This window comes from Aegilops tauschii, chromosome 6 (genome assembly GCF_002575655.3).
Source record: "Aegilops tauschii subsp. strangulata cultivar AL8/78 chromosome 6, Aet v6.0, whole genome shotgun sequence".
NCBI classification, from domain to species: domain Eukaryota; kingdom Viridiplantae; phylum Streptophyta; class Magnoliopsida; order Poales; family Poaceae; genus Aegilops; species Aegilops tauschii.
This window is the reverse complement of record NC_053040.3, coordinates 94752769-94760807: the sequence shown is the minus strand read 5'-3', so window position 1 is coordinate 94760807 and position 8039 is coordinate 94752769. Positions and strand designations below refer to the sequence as shown.

Below are 8039 nucleotides of genomic sequence, written 5' to 3'. Positions count from 1 at the left end.
TGCGTCCATTACTTGAACACCATTGTGTCTCCCTCCTTCTAGCTCGTCCTCGCCCACCCGACAAGGTTGAAACCTGTGATGTTGCTATTGAGCGTGTCCACCAACTTCGCCCGCTCGGTACCGTCGACCGACACAACAAGTGTCAAAGAGCATTCATGTAGTTGAGAGAACGCAAAGCTTGTACGCGCGCAAACATTGAAGCTTTGGCCAGGGCGACGACAACGGTGTCGACATGGGCGGATTTGGGTCCCAGGCAGCCCAGGCCATTGCCTGGGGTGTGGGAAGTTTTCTCGGCCTAGATTAATAAAAAAAATGGCCTGGGGCGCAGCCCACTTCCGAGCCAAGGCAGCCTAGGCCAACTGGCCCGGCCGCCCAAGCCGATTTCCCCGCACCCGCACGAACTCGCAACCCTCACCCGCTCACCACGAACCAGACGCAGCCGCTCTTCTTCCACTGTTCGGCTGTTCCCCAGACCTGACGAACCCTCAGCTAGGCGCCGTCGGCGCCGCCCGCCGGCCGTAGCCGCCGGTCAGATCCTTCGACAGCGCCCCCAGTTCCCCAATTCCAGCGCCCCTGTCCGCCGGCGAGGGAGCGAGGCGGCGACCCCGGCTAGGGCGCGACCGCGTGAGGCTGCAGCCTACAGGTTGGCCGGCGTCCGGCGAGGTGGTCCTCACCTCACTCCTCACTTCCTCAGTGTTGTTTTTATTTCAAGATGCCCTATTTTTGTTTCTAGATGCCACATTGTCACTAGTTGATGATGATTTTAGTTGTTAGATGCCACTGTTTGTTAGATGTAAAAACCGATTTAGACATTGAGTAATTTTTATTTCTCTAAAATTTTACAGGAAGGCAAGATGAGTAAAAGAAACAAGACATTAATACTTTTTTATAAGTTTGAACCACCGAAACTACGGAAACGGGTCCTTCAACTCAAACAACTGATAGTATCCCTATTGTCTTGTTGAGTTAGCATTGATTTTACCTGTTGCAACTGCAGCGGTGGAAAGGGCATTCTAAACAATGAGCATTATCAAGACTGGATTGAGAAACAAAATGGGCGATGAGTGGATGCATAACAAAATGGTATGTTACATTGAATGAGATGTATTTGTTAGTATTGAAGAATCAAAGACCATTGAACGATTTCAAGGTTATCGCACACGCAAAGGCCTTTTGCCTCGTCCTAGACATAAGTTTTCACATTTTGCATTTGTTATTAACTAGTTTTACCTGCTATAATACGCACTGATTTGCATTTCGAAATTTATGATTGAAGGTTTAGCTTCTTCTGCTATTGAAGATGAGTCATGGGAGGCTCAGATCAACCAATTCTTTGATTTGATATCAATCCTTTGTATCATCTATATATGCTACATATTGTCTTTTGATTTGTCTTGCTTTACTAGTTGTCCCATCATGGAACAAATGCTGCCATTGAATATTATATGCTTGGTTTCTTGGTAGTTATGCAACATGCAACATATTTTGACTTTTGTATGCCTTGAAACTGGAGTTTTTTCAGGTAGTGTTTAGCCCTTAGTTTCTCGCCTGGGGCGTCAGCCAATCCTGGATCCGCCACCGGGTGTCGTGAAACACCAAGTCAAGGCTGAGGGCACTTAAAGTAGTGTCCTTCCATGGTTTCTGGTTCTCCATGACGGTCCCATGGAGAGTTGGACGCCAATCCCCATAGATGGGGTGGTCAAGGTGCGCCGATTCAACAAAAATATGAGCCAACATTGGCTCATACACAATCTTCACGATGAGCATCGCTAGCACAGCGAGTAGGTTCAGCGGGGCAACACCATGAAGGACACAAGACAACACCAACGTGAAAGAAAGACTCAAAGTCTTGGTCCTCCGGGGGACCAAAGGAGGTGGTTGGAGTGAATGAAAATTTTCTATGAGAGGCGAAGATGGATTGTGTGTGTCTCTCCTATTACAAGATGCATCAATTGTTTTAGTTTGAGTTTTGGAAATATTAAAGTTTGAAAGTTTGAACACAAAGTCCAGACGACGGTGACCACTGCGTGGGCCTCGCTGGTCCTCGGATGTTGCTGCTCGGGGGTGATGGAATCCAAATGTGGTAGCACACTAATGATTCGGGTGTCACCCGTCTGCTCATCTTTAACAAGAAATTATATCTTGTTAATAAAAGTTCATGCTAGGGACCAATGTGCTGATTATATTAAGACGTGGAAATATAGCAAGGTTGTGTACTAGTGCAATAAGAAAGAAAACAATAATCCATTATGAAAAGTGTGCGCAACCATGAAACATGGACATATGGTTAATTTCACTATCACTAACTAAAACTTGAGTACTTGCATATTTGTACCAAAAATACATTATAACACAACACCAACAAAATAGATAGAATGGTGGATCACATTACCCATGGCAGAACAACACCTTAAGTTAGTGATATGGCACTAGGGGTAGGGGGGGGGGGGGGGGGGGGGGTAGCCCCCGTTACTCCAACCACCCACCTCTCCCCAACGCTGGTTGCGGCGAGCCTCTGGTACGGCCACGACAAAAATTGATGATAAAAGGTCGATGCATTGGTTGCTATCATGCAACTGCAGTACGTGACATGAAGTCTGTTCAGGTTAAAGAAAAATTGATAGCACATTACTTTAGAGAAGCCAATACTGGCTATGAGCGTATGCACACATGGTTATTATGGATGCTTCGGATTACGTACATGCACGAAAAATACTAGTGGCGATGCATGTAATGTTCCATACTAATAATGTCCATATCAGTCTGTTTGTCAAGAAAATATTAGGACTCTAATAAATGACACACGTGTGACATGAACAGATGGAACGTTCTTTTTGGCAGTAACGCAAGGATGGCAACTTTAGTTGTCAAGCATGACAACTTCTTTTCGGAAGGCAAGTTTTGGTTTTATTTTTAGGTTTCTTTTTTCTTTTCGGATGGCAACTTTAGCTGTAAAAAATATCAGGGTCGGAGTGCTTTGTGCCACACGTGTGGAACATATCATTTGGGGAAATATTAAGAGAGCGCGCTAGATGTTTTTTTGAACACGGTATAGACGCAAGCGCTTATATATATGCGCATACACTCGCCCCTATGAACGCACACCCTACGCCTATGAGCACCTCTGAGAGACTGAGCCGGCATATCATCTTGATATTTTACGAAGTCACCATAGGCGCGTCGTAGTCGACTGGAACATCTCCTCCCACTTAACGTGTGCATAACCAGAAATCCTGAAATAAATTCAGGATAAAAGCGAGCACCTGGTGGGCTCGGGATACTGCTGTCCTCCTAACCATCCAACCAAAGGTTGAGTCATAGAGAGCTAGATATTGGGTACAAACCGTTCATGGCTGCTACAGATACAAGAATAATACGCCGGATTAAAAGGCAGGAGATCATAATCGGATTTCTATTTCGGTTTCTACCGCGCAATGAACGTGCATGGCAAGGTGTACATATAACATGCTATCTTTGAAGGACATCGGATGGGGCCCACCAATATATTAGTTGTAGGTTTTGTTTTTTTTATAATAAACACAATGTCTTTTTTTAGGGTAGACACTCATATCGAGTTTTGAGGGTGGATGTCTAAAAATTCCTATGTTTTGGAGGAATATCGGGATGCAAGAACCCCTCTCTCTCTCTCTCTCACTCTCTCTCCCTCCTCCTCCTCCCTCCTCCTCCTCCCCGGCGGCATTGGAGGTTGATGCTTACACCAGGTCTACTAGGATGTAAGGTAGTTGAGCCCTCAAGTGCAGGAGTTTGGAGCAAGTAGCAAGTTTCTTCGGTTGAGCCCCCGCAAAAAAAAAAGTTTCTTCGGTTGAGAACCAAGGTATAAATTCATAGAGAGTATCACCAATGATAAGCTAGTAAAACTTCACTTGTGCCCCCAAAAACTCTAGCAAGGATGTCAACCTTACAAGCTTTGCAATTGTACAAGGCAGATAATTTTTTTGAATTTTTGAAATAAATGATAACCAGAAATAAAAGTGCAAGCGAAAGTTGCTAGAAGTGTTTTCTTATATAATAAAAAATAGACCGAGGTACATAGTTTCACCGATAGTAATTCTCCATAAGATAAAGTGCATTAATAACATAAACATGTGAAAAATGAATTATTTCGTGCTTATGCAGATTATGTAAGATGTGTTGATATTATATAGGTAGTATGTCTATAAATCCATAGACCGAGACCCTCCCTACATCTATGGCTGATAGTCCACTCGTTGACCGAGATACCTCTCTCTCTCTCTCTCTCTCTCTCTCTCTCTCTCTCTCTCTCTCCTCCTCCTCCTCCTCCTCGACGGCATTGGAGGTTGATTCTTACACCAGGTCTACTAGGATGTAAGGTAGTTGAGCCTGCATGAGTTTGGAGCAAGTAGCAAGTTTCTTCGGTTGAGCTCCCGCAAAAAAAGTTTCTTCGGTTGAGAACCAAGGTATAAATTCATAGAGTATCACCAATTATTAACTAGTAAAACTTCACTTGTGCCCCCAACAACTCTAGCAAGGATGTCAACCTTACACGCTTTGCAATTGTACAAGGCAGGTAATTTTTTTTGAATTTTTGGAATAAATAATAACCAGAAATAAAAGTGCAAGCGAAAGTTGCTAGAAGTGTTTTCTTATAATAAAAAATAGACCGAGGTTCATAGTTTCACCGATAGTAATTCTCCATAAGATAAAGTGCGGTAATAACATAAACATGTGAAAAATGAAATATTTCGTGCTTATGCAGATTATGTAAGATGTGTTGATATTATATAGGTAGTATGTCTATAAATCTATAGACCGAGACCCTCCCTACATCTATGGCTGATAGTCCACTCGCTGACCGAGATACCTCTACATCATTCAGGTATAAGTAATAACAACAGGTAATTGCTTTGAGCAAGATGACACACACTTCAATAATATTCCACTAAGCCTCCAGCTCATCCCGGGACAAACAAGTTTATTATACCATTGTCCTCGTCGTCAATAACACTTGCAAGAGGTTACACACAACCAATGCACACCGCTCCCTCTACCGATTACACATCTAAACTGACCAAGAAAAGATAATTAATCAGCGAGAAATATGCATCTATAAACCATACATAAGCTTCACACAATCTAAACATAAAGGAATAATTCATCACGTGATGAACATCATCGCAAAGTATTCATCATATGGACCACAATCATGATAGTCGACTCAAGTGGCCATTACATATTGGCTACTCCCACGTATCCATAGTCCAGGGGGTGGTCTACTCACAACTCATACTGGAGCAGCGATGATTGATGTTGGTGAAGAAGGCGATGAATTCCCCCTTCGATGGCGTATCAGAACAGAGTTGCAGATGAGAACCAGTCCCATGATATTTTTTGTGTACAACATGTGCTTGATGGTGGTAAGTACAGTGTGTATGATGTGTGGGGCCTTTGGTCCCATGAAATAATTATAGAAATGGTAGATCTCAAATAAAATTCTCAATCGTTTGGTGGGCCCACCCCAATCTAAAGTAGTAATGGACATGATTGTGTGGTCTCTTTTTTCTTTGACTATAACCTACGATATAATATTATTATCAATAGGGGAGGATCGCCAACACAAATATCCCAATGCATTGTCTCTTAGTGTGCTCTCCTAAGAGATAATGCATTTTTGAAGGCAGCCATCTTGATGTATTGTATTTTAAGTGTTGTATTTAAAGTAGTTCTCATTTACGGCCTCTTTGATTCAAAAGAATTTTCATAGGAATTTGAAGGATTGAAAACCTTAGGAAATTCTTCCTATATTGGTCGTTTGACTTGTAGGATTGAATCCTCTAAGAATCTTTCCTAAGGATTCCTTTGTACTCCATAGGAATTTTAACATCCACGCAAAACTCTTGAAAGGTTTTCTCTGTGATGCAATCAAACAAACAAAAATCATGTAGGATTCAAGTAGGCATGCCATTGCGATCCTATATTTTTCCTATTCATGCGTTTCTAGAATCTTGCGAATCAAAGAAGCACTAATTTTTTGGAGATCATACTTGCAATCTAACATTATGATCTATTTTGTGGCATAAACCCACTTTTGTTTAGACATCAACTACTTTTTTATTTGGTGTTCTTACATTCATCCATTCATGATCATTTAGGCATGCGTCAACTAGGTAATATGTAATGCATCCATAATGCCACTTGTTGCATCTAGAGAATGTATTGTGTGTAGCTAACTTGATCTAACGGCAATTACAAGACATGCCAAGTATTACTAGGGAGAAAAATCTTCACAACATACTTCAATGCCCTCGCATCTAGCAATCAAGACCTTCACCTATAAGGTTGCACGTGATGATTGCTGCAAGAAAGGAAACACCCTAGGTTCATTGTAATGCACAACACAAAACATGCCTTTATTTACCAACTTGTATGTATAACATATTCATAGATTCAAAATGATGAGAGTGCAGTAATTAGACTACTGCAAAAGCATAGACCTCTCACCCCACTTTGCCGCCGTCTCTTAGCATGCCACGTTAGAACTTTATCTACATAGCACATATTTAATGAGAAGAGATGATCAGATCAAACCATCTTTGCATGAAATCGGGTTCATAGATCATTATATATTACGGTCATTAAGCATTGATATGCCACTGGTTTTGAATTTACCGGTACTAATGTATTATTATTATTATTATTATTATTATTCCAAAAGAATCAATTGATAAAAGCATTAGGCAGTTTCTTTAACTAGATATGTTTCTCAACAAGTCTTTACCTATGGTAGTTTCGCGCACCATTTCAAGTTTCCACACACATTCCCTCTTCTTCGACTTTTCCTATTCCCGCATCAAAGAACCATAAATTAACACCACCCCCTCTTATTTTCATGTCCTCCAGCTTTACTGATTCTATATATCAAATCCCAACTATAATGACGGATTCTATTACTACTGGTTTAGGAAGCCTTCTGCGCATTAGAAAACCCTAATACTAAATTAAATTTTTACGGATCTGGACGTTTTGAACCCACGCATGAATCTAAACTGTCCCGCAAATCTAGGATTCAATCAGTAATGCTACATGCATAAATCAAAATTTGTAACCACCCACAAAGGATAGATCCTACAGATTTAAAATCAACCAACGGTACATATGTTACCACGGGATTACTTACACGAGACAAGGATTGCTGGATCCTCCCTCAATGTGTTTTCCACCAACAGGTTGCTTTTCGGCAATCTTCGCACGAACTTGCCGCTCCAGTTCTTCCATGTACTCATCAACCATAGCCTTCCTTGGCTTATCGGCAATCGAAAACAAATCCTACACGGCCGGGGCCAACACCGGGGAACATGAGGACGAGCGACAATGGGGAAGAGGAGGACAGGTGACGGGGAAGAGGATGACGAGGGGGCAGCGGGGGAGAAATGGCAGATGGTTTCACCGGGGTACGGCGGCTAAATACGACGCTTCCAATGCCATCGTAGACCCACACAACAGTTACACATTAACAGAGAGCCAGACTGGCTGACTTTTTAAGCGCCTAGCAAGGTATTCTTTAATTTTGGCATTAACGCCTACTTACTAGGCGGGGCTACGTGTAGCTATGGCCCACATCGACCCAACCGCGCCAACCTAACATGCCGGATTATCTGCCTTATGTAGCACACCGAATGGCCGAGCTGTTGGAAATATGCCCTAGAGGCAATAATAAATTGGTTATTATTATTATATTTCCTTGTTCATGATAATCGTTTATTATCCATGCTAAAATTGTATTGATAGGAAACTCAGATACATGTGTGGATACATAGACAACACCATGTCCCTAGTAAGCCTCTAGTTGACTAGCTTGTTCATCAATAGATGGTTACGGTTTCCTGATCATGGACATTGGATGTCGTTGATAACGGGATCACATCATTAGGAGAATGATGTGATGGACAAGACCCAATCCTAAGCCTAGCACAAGATCGTGTAGTTCGTCTGCTAAAGCTTTTCTAATGTCAAGTATCATTTCCTTAGACCATGAGATTGTGCAACTCCCGGATACCGTA

The 8039-nt window shown here is 42.1% G+C and overlaps 1 long non-coding RNA gene across 2 annotated transcripts; it reads left to right on the top strand.

Moving 5' to 3' along the window:
• Positions 1–343: 343 nt before the first annotated feature.
• On the top strand, positions 344–2203 carry LOC109764064 (uncharacterized). Of its 2 annotated transcripts, none has more exons than XR_002233066.2 (3): positions 344–663; positions 998–1083; positions 1523–2203. It is a non-coding gene; the product is annotated as an uncharacterized lncRNA (long non-coding RNA). The 2 variants fall into 2 exon arrangements; XR_006665080.1 differs by having other exon boundaries at positions 1277–2095.
• The last annotated feature ends 5836 nt before the right edge of the window (positions 2204–8039 follow it).